The sequence below is a fragment of the Pristiophorus japonicus genome, chromosome 3 (assembly GCF_044704955.1).
Source record: "Pristiophorus japonicus isolate sPriJap1 chromosome 3, sPriJap1.hap1, whole genome shotgun sequence".
Lineage (NCBI taxonomy): Eukaryota > Metazoa > Chordata > Chondrichthyes > Pristiophoridae > Pristiophorus > Pristiophorus japonicus.
The window spans coordinates 185,598,321-185,611,226 of record NC_091979.1 but is presented as its reverse complement, the minus strand read 5'-3'; the positions used below and the strand labels follow the sequence as shown (position 1 = coordinate 185,611,226).

The window sequence follows — 12,906 nt, the reverse complement described above, 5'->3', positions numbered from 1 at the left end:
CGGTGGGGGGGGGGAAGAGAACGGTGGGGGGGGGGAAAGAGAACGGTGGGGGGGGGAAAGAGAACGGTGGGGGGGGGGAAAGAGAACGGTGGGGGGGGGGAAGAGAACGGTGGGGGGGGGGAAAGAGAACGGTGGGGGGGGGAAAGAGAACGGTGGGGGGGGGGGGGAAGAGAACGGTGGGGGGGGGGGGAAAGAGAACGGTGGGGGGGGGGGGAAAGAGAACGGTGGGGGGGGGGGGAAGAGAACGGTGGGGGGGGGGGGAAGAGAACGGTGGGGGGGGGGGGAAAGAGAACGGTGGGGGGGGGGAAAGAGAACGGTGGGGGGGGGGAAAGAGAACGGTGGGCGGGGGGGAAAGAGAACGGTGGGGGGGGGGGAAAGAGAACGGTGGGGGGGGGGAAAGAGAACGGTTGGGGGGGGGGGAAAGAGAACGGTGGGGGGGGGGAAAGAGAACGGTGGGGGGGGGGAAGAGAACGGTGGGGGGGGGGAAGAGAACGGTGGGGGGGGGGGAAGAGAACGGTGGGGGGGGGGGAAGAGAACGGTGGGGGGGGGGGAAGAGAACGGTGGGGGGGGGGGGGAAGAGAACGGTGGGGGGGGGGAAGAGAACGGTGGGGGGGGGGGAAGAGAACGGTGGGGGGGGGGAAGAGAACGGTGGGGGGGGGAAGAGAACGGTGGGGGGGGAAGAGAACGGTGGGGGGGGGAAAGAGAACGGTGGGGGGGGGGAAAGAGAACGGTGGGGGGGGGAAAGAGAACGGTGGGGGGGGGGGGGAGAAGAGAACGGTGGGGGGGGGGAAAGAGAACGGTGGGGGGGGGGGAAGAGAACGGTGGGGGGGGGGGGGGAAGAGAACGGTCGGGGGGGGGAAAGAGAACGGTGGGGGGGGGGAAAGAGAACGGTGGGGGGGGGGAAAGAGAACGGTGGGGGGGGGGGGGAAGAGAAGTGTGGGGGGGGGAAAGAGAACGGTGGGGGGGGGGAAAGAGAACGGTGGGGGGGGGGAAAAGAGAACGGTGGGGGGGGGGAAGAAGAGAACGGTGGGGGGGGGGAAGAAGAGAACGGTGGGGGGGGGGAAGAAGAGAACGGTGGGGGGGGGGGGAAGAAGAGAACGGTGGGGGGGGGAAGAAGAGAACGGTGGGGGGGGGAAGAGAACGGTGGGGGGGGGAAGAGAACGGTGGGGGGGGGAAGAGAACGGTGGGGGGGGGAAGAGAACGGTGGGGGGGGGAAGAGAACGGTGGGGGGGGGAAGAGAACGGTGGGGGGGGGAAGAGAACGGTGGGGGGGGGGAAGAGAACGGTGGGGGGGAAGAGAACGGTGGGGGGGAAGAGAACGGTGGGGGGGGGAAGAGAACGGTGGGGGGGAAGAGAACGGTGGGGGGGGGAAGAGAACGGTGGGGGGGGGAAAGAGAACGGTGGGGGGGGGAAGAGAACGGTGGGGGGGAAGAGAACGGTGGGGGGGAAGAGAACGGTGGGGGGGGGAAGAGAACGGTGGGGGGGAAGAGAACGGTGGCGGGGGGAAGAGAACGGTGGCGGGGGGAAGAGAACGGTGGGGGGGGAAGAGAACGGTGGGGGGGGGAAGAGAACGGTGGCGGGGGGAAGAGAACGGTGGGGGGGAAGAGAACGGTGGGGGGGGGAAGAAAAGGAACGGGGAACGGTTGGGGGAGAAGAGGAACGGGGAACGGTTGGGGGAGAAGAGGAACGGGGAACGGTTGGGGGAGAAGAGGAACGGGGGGGGGGGAGAAGGGGAGAAGAGGAACGGGGGGGGGAGAAGGGGAGAAGAGGAACGGGGGGGGAGAAGGGGAGAAGAGGAACGGGGGGGGGAGAAGGGGAGAAGAGGAACGGGGGGGGGAGAAGGGGAGAAGAGGAACGGGGGGGGGAGAAGGGGAGAAGAGGAACGGGGGGGGAGAAGGGGAGAAGAGGAACGGGGGGGGAGAAGGGGAGAAGAGGAACGGGGGGGGGAGAAGGGGAGAAGAGGAACGGGAGGGGGAGAAGGGGAGAAGAGGAACGGGGGGGAGAGAGGAGGAATGGGGGGGGGGGGGGAGAGAAGAGGAACGGGGAACGGGGGGGGTGGAGAAGAGGAACGGAGAACGGGGGGGGAGAAGAGGAACGGGGAAGAGAAGAGGAACAGGGAACGGGGGGGGGTAGAAGAGGAACGGGGGGGGAGAAGAGGAAGAAGGGGAGAAGAGGAACCGGGGGGGCGGGAGAAGAGGAACGGGGCGGGGAGAAGAGGAACAGGGTGGGGGGGGTGGCTGAAGATGATGAAGCCGGGCCCCGCCGAAGAGTTCGGGCAGGACCCGCACGCAGAAGACCTGGACGACTCTTCGGGCGCCCCCAGCGAGAGACCGGGCCGGTGGGCCCCACCGACGAGGTAAGATGTGTCAGGCCACTCGGCCCGGGATAGTGGCGACGTCCCTTCGACCTGGGATAGGGTCGTCGCCCAGGAGTTGGGACACACTGGGAGGACCGGGAGCTACTGTGCACGCGTGCAGCTGCCGGCACTGTTTTTGGCGCAGGGCTGCAGCTCCGCCCCCAGCAGCTCCTGCTGCGCTACGCCGAGCTGGAAACGGCCTACAGCTATCAGAGAATCGCAAGGTAAGTATTCGGCGCAATTTTTATTCTACAAATTAGGCGGGCCTCTCCGATGTGCGCTATTCTAGCAGGAGTCCGAAACTTGAGCCCGAGGAGTTGTGGAAGAGCAAAGCAATTTGGGTGTCCATATAAAAAATTACTGCAAACTAGTGCACAGGTACAAAAAGTAATCAAAGATGCGAGTGGAATGCTATCCTTTATCTCAAGGGAGTTGGAATACTGCAGAAATTGACTGCTAATGACGAGGACAATTTTGTTCTCTTCCATTCTGCTGCAAAATGGGGTTGTGAGGTCATAGCAATGCATAGCTGCAGTAACCACTTAAAATTACACAGAATGTACAGCACAAAGGGCTCAATTTTCCAGTTATTTGCGGCGTTTTTTTTTGGCACCCGCCGCTTTTTTTGGGCCAAAATGAAAATATCCAAGTTTCCCCAAAAATTATGCGCCAGCGTAACTCAGTTAGTTACGATTTTTTTATGTTCGTTTTTTTTATGCGTCATAACCTGATGTCTGAGCCAGTTTTTCACATTTATGCAAGTTTGGTCAACTTACATTTTTCCTAGGACAGCATATGTGACCACTCCCAAAAAACCTCTGGGCACTTAAGAAAAAGCAGCACACATTAAAAAAAATCGGTGCAGAAAGACGCCATTGTTTTTATGTGAAGTTTTGGAGGGAGTCAAGAACACATTAAATATGCATCATGAAGCTTAATTTTTTCAAACTTAAAACGCAAAAATGGAAGTCTAATGCAATTCTTTAATTTTGGATTTTTTTCCAAAGTGCCACGTCACCACCGAACGTCTTCAAAGCGGGCTCGAGGGTCGGAGCATCGGCCAGCAGATTTGGTCCCTCGCCTGGACACAGGGGCTCGGCTTCAAAAGCATCCCGGGGGGCTGAGGAAGCTGAACTGAAGGGATCAGAACCCTTACACTATGCTGCAACGTCAAAAGCCCAGGGGGGTGGGGGACAGTGTTTGCCAAGCCTGTTTCCGGACGAGAGAGTGATTCTGCCGGCCGACCCTCAAGCCTGATGAGACGACGTTCGGTCAGTGGTAGGGTGGTACTTTGAAAAAAAATCTAAAATTAAAGAATTGCATTAGACTTCGCTGCCCCAACTGTCATTTAAATGCCTCGCTCCCCATTCTAAACAAGCCAATTGCTCATGCGCAGACCTGGGTGCAGTCCACACTCGGGCGTCGACCTTGGGGAGAGAGAGAACAAAGAAGTTTCTCCTGCTGTTTTGAGCTTCTTGCAAAGGTACAATTTAATCATGGGGGCAATACTGACAATGCCACACCTCGTGCAAGCCTTCTGCATGGTGGTGCTGCAGAGGAGACGATTGATTCGACATCATCGCATGAGGAACCTCAGAGCATGTAAGATGATGGGCAGGATGCTTTACCCAAGTCGGGTATATCGAGACAGGCGTTCATACCTGCACCTGAGTGATGTAGACTGTGAGAGAAGTTGTAATCGAGATCTGAGAATTAGTAAAAGCAGACCTGCATGCTAGAAGCGTCAGGAGGACTGCTTTGTCAGTTGAAGTTAAGGTTACATCTGCACTTTCATTCTATGTATCTGGATCATTCCAGGCCATAACTGAGGATGTGCTTGCCATTTCTCAACATGCAACACATATCTGCATACGGCAGGTGACTGCTGCACTATATGCCTGGAGGAATGACTACATAAAGTTCCCCATGACCGCCCAGGCAATGTGTGAAAGGGCTGGCTTCCCAAAGGTACAGGGCTGCATTGATTGTACCCACATCGCCTTGCAAGCACCTTTGCAGGATTCCGAGATGTAGAGGAACAGAAAAGGCTTCCACTGTTAATGTGCAGCTCGTGTGTGATGACATGCATCGCATCATGTCAGTTGATGCAAGATACCTGGGAGCACCCATAATGCGTTCATCTTACTCGAGAGCGCTATATCTGCCATGTTTCAGCAGCAGCCAGAAGGGCAGAGCTGGCTGTTGGGAGACAAAGGCTATGGCCTCGCCACCTGGCTCATGACGCCCCTACGCGTAACCCGGGCGGAAGCTGACCGGGAATACAACATGTCGCACATTGCGACGCGCAGCTTAAGAGGATCACTGGCATCTTGAAACAGCGCTTCTGATGCCTGGACCATTCCCAGAGGCTACTTGCATTATTCCCCTGAAATTGTCGGTCAGTTCACTGTTGTGTGCTGCATGCTGCAAAACCTAGCCATGAGGTAACAGCAGCTGGTAGTAGGAGAACCACCTGAGGTGAGAGTGGCTGATGATGAGGAGGAAGATGCAGATAATGAGGAGGAGAAGGACGAGGAAGCCATGCAACTACCTGAACCCGGAGCACGACGGAGGAGGAGGGCAGGCCATCGTGCCCCTTTAACGATTGCTCGATCCTTGCGCCAACAGCTTATCCGTGAACGCTTTGCTGCCTGAAGGCTCAGCGGCAACTATTCCAAACGGACCATTACTATTTGGACCTGTTCCTTAATGTTGTATTGTGTTAATGGAACAAATAATGGAAATGATTCTTTACGTCAAAAAGTTATGTTAATAATCGAATAAATAATGGAAATGATTCAGATATATTTTAAAATATGGAAACACAGAGATTTAGGGCGCAGAAGGCCATTTCGGCCCATCGTGTCCATGCCTGCCGACAAAGAGCTGCATGGCCCTTGGTCAGCAGCCCTGAAGGTTACATATAAACCTATGAACAATGACGGAAAGGCAAAGAGCACCCAGCCCAACCAGTCTGCCTCACACAACTGCGACACCCCTCATACTGAAACATTCTACACTTCACCCCAACTGGAGCCATGTGATCTCCTGGGAGAGGCAAAAACTAGATAAAAACTCAGGCCAATTTAGGGAGAAAAATCTGGGAAAATTCCTCTCCGACCCATCCAGGCGATCGAAACTAGTCCAGATCATCATCCTGGCCTTATTCGATTCCCTGCAGTACTTACCATTACATCTGCGCCGGCCAACAAAACGTCATCCCAATTACCAGCTCTAGATCCGTAACCCTGCAGGTTACTGCACTTTAAGTGCCCATCCAACCATCTCTTAAAAGTGGTGCGGATTTCTGCATCCACACTCTTCCAGGCAGCGAGTTCCAGATTTCCACAACCCTCGCAAAGAAGCCCCCCCATCAAAACCCCTCTAAACCTTCCACCAACCACCTTAAAGCTATGCTCATAATAGACCCCTCCACCAATGGAAATAGGTTCTTACTATCCACTATGTCTCCTCTCAACCTCCTCTGTTCCAATGAGAACAAACCCAGCCTATCCAATCTGTCCTCATAACTAAGATTCTCCATTCCAGGCAGCATCCTAGTAAATCTCCTCTGCACCCTCTCTAGTGCAATCACGTCCTTCCTATAATACGGCGACCAGAACTGCACACAGTACTCCAGCTGTGGCCTAACCAAAGTATTATACGATTTAACTATAACCTCCCTGCTCTTATATTCTATGCCTCGGCCAATAAAGGCAAGCAGTCCATATGCCCTCTTAACCACCTTATCCACCTGGCCTGCTATTTTCAGGGATCTGTGGACAAGCACTGCAAGGTCGCTTTGTTCATCTACACTATTAAGTGGCCTACCGCTTAATGTGTATACCCTTTCCTTATTAGCCCTCCCAAAGTGCATCACCTCACACTTCTCGGAATTAAATTCCATCTGCCACTGCTCTGCCCACCTGACCAGTAGATTGATATCCTCCTGCAGCCCATGATTTTCCTCTTCATTATCAACCACACAGCCAATTTTAGTGTCGTCTGCAAACTTCTTAATCATACTCCCTATATTCAAATCTAAATCGTTGATATATACCACAAAAAGCAAGGGACCCAGTACTGAGCCCTGCGGAACCCAACTGGAAACATCCTTCCAGTCACAAAAACATCCATCAACCATTACCTCCAAGCTAATTTTGGATCCAACTTGCCACTTTGCCCTGGATCCCATGGCCTTTAACCTTCGTGACCAGTCTACCATGTAGGACCTTATCAAAAGCTTTGCTAAAGTCCATATACACTACATCGTACGCACTACCCTAATCGACCCTCTTGGTTACCTCCTCAAAAAATTCAATCAGGTTATTTAAACACGACCATCCCTTCACAAATCCATGCCGACTGTCCCTAATTAATCCTTGCCATTCCAAATGTAGATTTATCCTGTCTTTCAGGATTTTTTCCAATAATTTTCCCACCACTGAGGTTAGGCTGACAGGCCTGTAATTACTCGGCCTATCCCTTTCTCCCTTCTTAAACAGGGGTACTACATTAGCAGTCCTCCAACACTCTGGCACCATGCCTAAATCCAACGAGGACTGGAAAATGATGATCAAGGCCTCTGCTATTTCCTCTTTTACTTCGTTCAACAGCCTGGGACGCATTTCATCCAGTCCTGAGGACTTATCTACTTTCAAAGCTGCTAAACCCCTTAATACTTCCTCTCTCACTATATTTATTTCATCCAGAATATCAGACTCCTCCTCGACAGCAGTATCTGCATTGCCCCTTTCATAGAAACATAGAAAATAGGTGCAGGAATAGGCCATTCGGCCCTTCGAGTCTGCACCACCATTCAATAAGATCATGGCTGATCATTCACCTCAGGACCCCTTTCCTGCTTTCTCTCCATACCCCTTGATCCCTTTAGACGTAAGGGCCATATCTAACTCCCTCTTGAATATATCTAATGAACTGGCCTCAACAACTTTCTGCGGTAGAGAATTCCACAAGTTATCAACTCTGAGTGAAGAAGTTTCTCCTCATCTCAGTCGTAAATGGCTTACCCTTTATCCTTAGACTGTGACCCCTGGTTCTGGACTTCCCCATTCTCCCTGCCTCTAACCTGTCCAATCCCATCAGAATTGTATATATTTCCATGAAATCCCCTCTCATTCTTCTAAACTCCAGTGAATACAGTCCCAGTCGATCCAGTCTCTCCTCATATGTCAGTCCTGCCATCCCGGGAATCAGTCTGGTGAACTTCGTTGCACTCCCTCAATAACAAGAACGTCCTTCCTCAGATTAGGAGACCAAAACTGAACACAATATTCCAGGTGAGGCTTCACCAAGGCCCTGAACAACTGCAGTAAGACCTCCCTGCTCCTATACTCAAATCCCCTAGCTATGAAGGCCAACATACCTTCTTCACTGCCTGCTGTACCTGCATGCCAACTTTCAATGACTGATGTACCATGACATCCAGGTCTCGTTGCACCTCCCTTTTTTCCTAATCTGTCGCCATTCAGATAATATTCTGCCTTCCTGTTTTTGCCACCAAAGTGGATAACCTCACATTTATCCACATTATATTGTATCTGCCATGCATTTGCCCACTCACCTAACCTGTCCAAGTAAACCTGCAGCCTCTTAGCATCCTCCTCACAGCTCACACCGCCACCCAGCTTAGTGTCATCTGCAAACTTGGAGATATTACACTCAATTCCTTCATCCAAATCATTGACGTATAATGTAAATAGCTGGGGTCCCAGCACTGAACCCTAACCTGCGGCACCCCACTAGTCACTGCCTGCCATTCTGAAAAGGACCCGTTTATCCCAACTCTCTGCTTCCTGTCTGACAACCAGTTCTCTATCCACGTCAATACATTATCCCCACTACCATGTGCTTTAATTTTGCACACTAATCTCTTGTGTGGGGCCTTGTCAAAAGCCTTTTGAAAGTCCAAATACACCACATCCACTGGTTCTCTCTTGTCCACTCTACTAGTTATATCCTCAAAAAATGCTAGAAGATTTATCAAGCATGATTTCCCTTTCATAAATCCATGCTGACTTGGACCGATCCGGTCACTGCTTTCCAAATGCGCTGCTATTACATCTTTAATAATTGATTCCAACATTTGCCCACTACCGACGTCAGGCTAACCGATCTATAATTCCCCGTTTTCTCGCTCCCTCCTTTTTTAAAAAGTGCTGTTACATTAGCTACCTTCCAGTCCATAGGAACTGATCCAGAGTCGATATACTGTTGGAAAATGATCACCAATGCATCCACTATTTCTAGGGCCACTTCCTTAAATACTCTGGGATGCAGACTATCAGGCCCCGGGGATTTATCGGCCTTCAATCCCATCAATTTCCCTAACACAATTTCCTGACTAATAAGGATTTCCTTTAGTTCCTCCTTCTCGCTAGACCCTCGGTCCCCTAGTATTTCTGGAAGGTTATTTGTGTCTTCCTTCATGAAGACAGAACCAAAGTATTTGTTTAATTGGTCTGCCATTTCTTTCTTCCCCAATATAAATCCACCCGATTCTGACTGCAAGGGACCTATGTTTGTCTTCACTCATCTTTTTCTCTTCACATATCTATAGAAGCTTTTGCAGTCAGTTTTTATGTTCCCAGCAAGCTTCCTCTCATACTCTATTTTCCCCCTCCTAATTAAACCCTTTGTCCTCCTCTGCTGTATTACAAAATTCTCCCAGTCCTCAGGTTTGCTGCTTTTTCTGGCCAATTTATATGCCTCTTCCTTGGATTTAACACTATCCCTAATTTCCCTTGTTAGTCACGGTTGAGCCACCTTCTCCGTTTTATTTTTACTCCAGACAGGGATATACAATTGTTGGAGTTCATCCATTGATCTTTTAATGTCTGCCATTGCCTATCCACCATCAACCCTTTAAGTATCATTCCCCAGTCTATTCTAGCCAATTCACGTCTCATACCATCAAAGTTACCTTTCCTTAAGTTCAGGACCCTAGTCTCTGAATTAACTGTGTCACTCTCCTTCTTAATAAAGAATTCTACCATATTATGGTCACTCTTCCCCAAGGGGCCTCGCGCAACAAGATTGCTAATTAGTCCTTTCTCATTACACATCACCCAGTCTAGGATGGCCAGCCCTCTAGTTGGTTCCTCGACATATTGGTCGAGAAAACCATCGCTAATACACTCCAGGAAATCCTCCTTCACTGTATTTCTACCAGTTTGGTTCACCCAATCTATATGTAGATTAAAGTCGCCCATGATAACTGCTGTACCTTTCCTTTGTGAAAACAGATGCAAAGTTTTCATTCAGAACCTTACCAACATCTTCTGCCTCCACACAAAGATTACCCTCATGGTCTCTAATAGGCCTTACCCTTTCTTTAGTTACCCTCTTACTCTTAATATATTTATAGAACATCTTAGGGGTTTCCTTAATTTAACTAGCCAAGAATTTCTCGTGCTCTCTCAGCATTCCTAATATCCTTTTTAATTTTGCCTCTTAGCTGTCTATATTCCTCTGAAGATTCTATAGTATTTAGCCGTTGGTGTACGACATAAGCGTCCCTTTTTTTCTTTATCCTCCCCTGTAAGTCCCTCGACATCCAGGGGGCTCTAGAATTATTATTCCCAACCTTTTTATTTAAGGGCACATGTTTGGCCTGAGCCTTCCGGATTGCCTCCTTGAATGCCTCCCACTGTTACGATACTGATTTATCCACAAGTAGCTGTTTCCAGTCCACTACAGCCAAATCACTCCTTAATATAACAAAATTAGCTTTTCTCCAATTCGGGACTTTTATTCCAGGCCTATCCTTGTCCTTATCCATAACCAATTTGAATCTGACTGAATTATGGTCACTGGCACCCAAGTGCTCTCCCACTAATATCCCTTCAACCTGCCCAGCTTCATTTCCCAAAAATAAATCCAAGACCGCCCCCTCTCCTGTTGGGCTTGCTACATACTGACTAAAAAAGTTCTCTTGAATACATTTCAAGAATTCAGCACCCTCTATACCCTTCACACTAAATTTGTCCCAATCAATATTTGGATAGTTAAAATCCCCTACTATTACTACTCTATGATTTTTGGACTTCACAGCAATTTGCCTACATATTTGCTTCTCTATCTCCCTCCCACTGTTTGAGGGTCTATAATACGCACCCAGTGTGATCGCCCCTTTTTTATTTTTCAATTCGACCCATATGGTCTCATTTGATGATCCCTCTAACATATCATCTCTCCTCACCGCTGTAATAGTTTCTTTAATCAATACCGCGACCACCCCGCCCCCCACCTCCCTTTTTACCCCCTCTCCATCTTGTCTAAAAATCCTGTAACCAAAAATATTGATCTGCCAAACTTGCCCCTCTTTCAGCCATGTTTCTGTAATGGCTATAATATCATACCCCTAAGTGTCTACCTGTGCTCTTAGCTCATCCGCCTTATTCGCTATACTCCTTGCATTAAAGTATATACCATTTAGCACAGGAAGACCTCCTTGCTTACTACTTTCTAAGCCTTTTTTCCTCTGTCTTACAGATTTGCTTTCTAGATTCTTGCTATCCAATTTCTGCTTTACTTCATATATTATATTGTATTCAAAAGTTTAACAAACACTTGTTTGTACTTAACTTTAATAAAAATATTCTTGTATCAAATTTTAAAGTTTTCAGTTAAGATCACTTACAAACTTTTAAACATGTAAATTTACATAACTTACAAAAAACTTTTAATTTGAGAACAGTTACAACAGTAACAATAACAACAACAGCAAAGAAAGGCTGCACCCATCTCTCCTCCACCTTATTCTAAGACTGCCCGCTGCGCTTGGTCTTGTTGACTCTACCCCTGCCCACAGGTAGTTGCGCAGCGTTTCTCGGGTTGGTACCAAGCTTATTCTTTTGAACTTCTCGGGTAATACGCACTTCTTGATTGGGGGGGGGGGGGGTGGTAAATGTGGAAGGCCCAGCTTGGGCCTCTTCAGAGGCTGATCTGGAGATTTGAGTAGGAGTGATAGTTGATTGTCAATGGGCGTGTTCCCTTATTGCAGCAGCTACCTGCGACATTCCCACCCTCATGTGCCCCGAAAGTGTCTCAACTACCTCCAACATTCCCTCCCTTATGTTCACTGACAGCACATTAGCTACCTGCGACATTCCCTCCCTCATGTGCACCGACATTGTATCAGCTGCCTGAGACATTCCCTCCCTCATGTGCCCGGATAGTGTTCCCATTTCTCAAGAGTGTTGTTACTTCTCCCGACAGTCCCGATACCTCATCACCCACCCCACAGATGGTGTCCAGGAGTGATCGCGTAAGGTCAATGCTCTCCGCAGTCATTGCCATCATCTGAACCACATCTGTTAGATCCTGCACCTCAGGAGAGCGCTGTCGAGCTCTCCTTCCCCTCCTCACCCTGGGTGTGGCTCGCTGCATCCCACTGGGACCCGCAGCCTCGGACGGTGGGGCCCTAGATGTGCCTCGCTGTCTCAGCCTCCATCACCTCCCCCTCACCCCCATGCTCTTGGTCTGGAAGGTGGGATTGGAAGATGTTCTCCTCTTCAGGCTCGTCCGCATCTGATTCATCATCTGTATCAGCTTCAGCCTCGTCAGGGTTGGCCTCAAGTCCTACAAAATATAACAGAACAGACAAATGGTTAGCAGCAGAGGAGGGGGCAGGGTGGCATGAGTAGGCACACATAGCGCAGGCAGCAGACTCATTTGAAGGACCAAGATGAGTGATAGCACATTGCATCAACCGAAGCGTAGGTGACGTAGACATCCGCATGAACCGAAGCATAGCTAGCCCGCGCAGTACTTAACATTTAGCAAAGCCAGACTGTGGAATTTGCAGGACTTACCCTCTCCCTCGAGTGTGGGCCCAGTTTGTGCAGTGCTGGCTATTTTTCTCCAGGCAGGACCCATCAAAGCAGCAACCCTGTCTTCCAAGGGTGTCAGTGGGTGCAGATTTGCTGGGCCTCCTCCTGCTCGAGTTCTTTCCCTTTTGTTGTGTGCCACCTTCCTCTGCAAAGATGAAAATATTACTTTTTTTAGAGAGGGTGTCTTTCTGCTGGGTGGGACATGTACAGATGGTCACATTTACAATTGCAATTCCAATGAGTAAATGAAAATATTACTTACACTAACTACTTGACCAAGGTCCTGCCACTACCTTTTGCACGGGGTGGTCACCATTACACAGTAATCTTCTGCAAGTTGGTTCCAGAGTTTCTTCATTTCTTTTGGTGAAACTTTTGTGTGACCTCTGCTGGTGTCCAGCTCGTGCCATCTGGCTCAATTACAGTAACTAGTGCCTCCACTTCATCCTGCAAGAAATTCTTGGTCCTTGAGCTGCATTGCATATTGCATTGCAGCTCAGATTTTTCCAAAGAGAATTAAAGTTCTCACACACAAGTGCTCTTTAAAAATAGCCGAATGCATACTGGGGGCTGTACTGGGCATGCACGCCTATTGCAGTCACATCAAAAACGTCCTTTTTTTGTCCGCGCATGCTCAGAAGGGGGGCATCATTTTTCGACGCAGACATTAGGCTCCACGCACCCCCCCCCCCACCCC

General features: G+C 49.9%; 1 protein-coding gene and 1 long non-coding RNA gene across 3 annotated transcripts in view; both read right to left on the bottom strand.

Moving 5' to 3' along the window:
* LOC139260025 (CASP8 and FADD-like apoptosis regulator) overlaps positions 1 to 12,906 on the bottom strand; it is a 214,536-nt gene that overhangs the window by 119,838 nt on the left and 81,792 nt on the right. The gene's annotated exons all lie outside the window — the stretch shown is intronic.
* On the bottom strand, positions 11,792 to 12,608 carry LOC139259424 (uncharacterized). The gene is made up of 3 exons (XR_011592567.1): positions 12,472 to 12,608; positions 12,192 to 12,354; positions 11,792 to 11,958 (listed from the first exon to the last, which is right to left on the bottom strand). It is a non-coding gene; the product is annotated as an uncharacterized lncRNA (long non-coding RNA).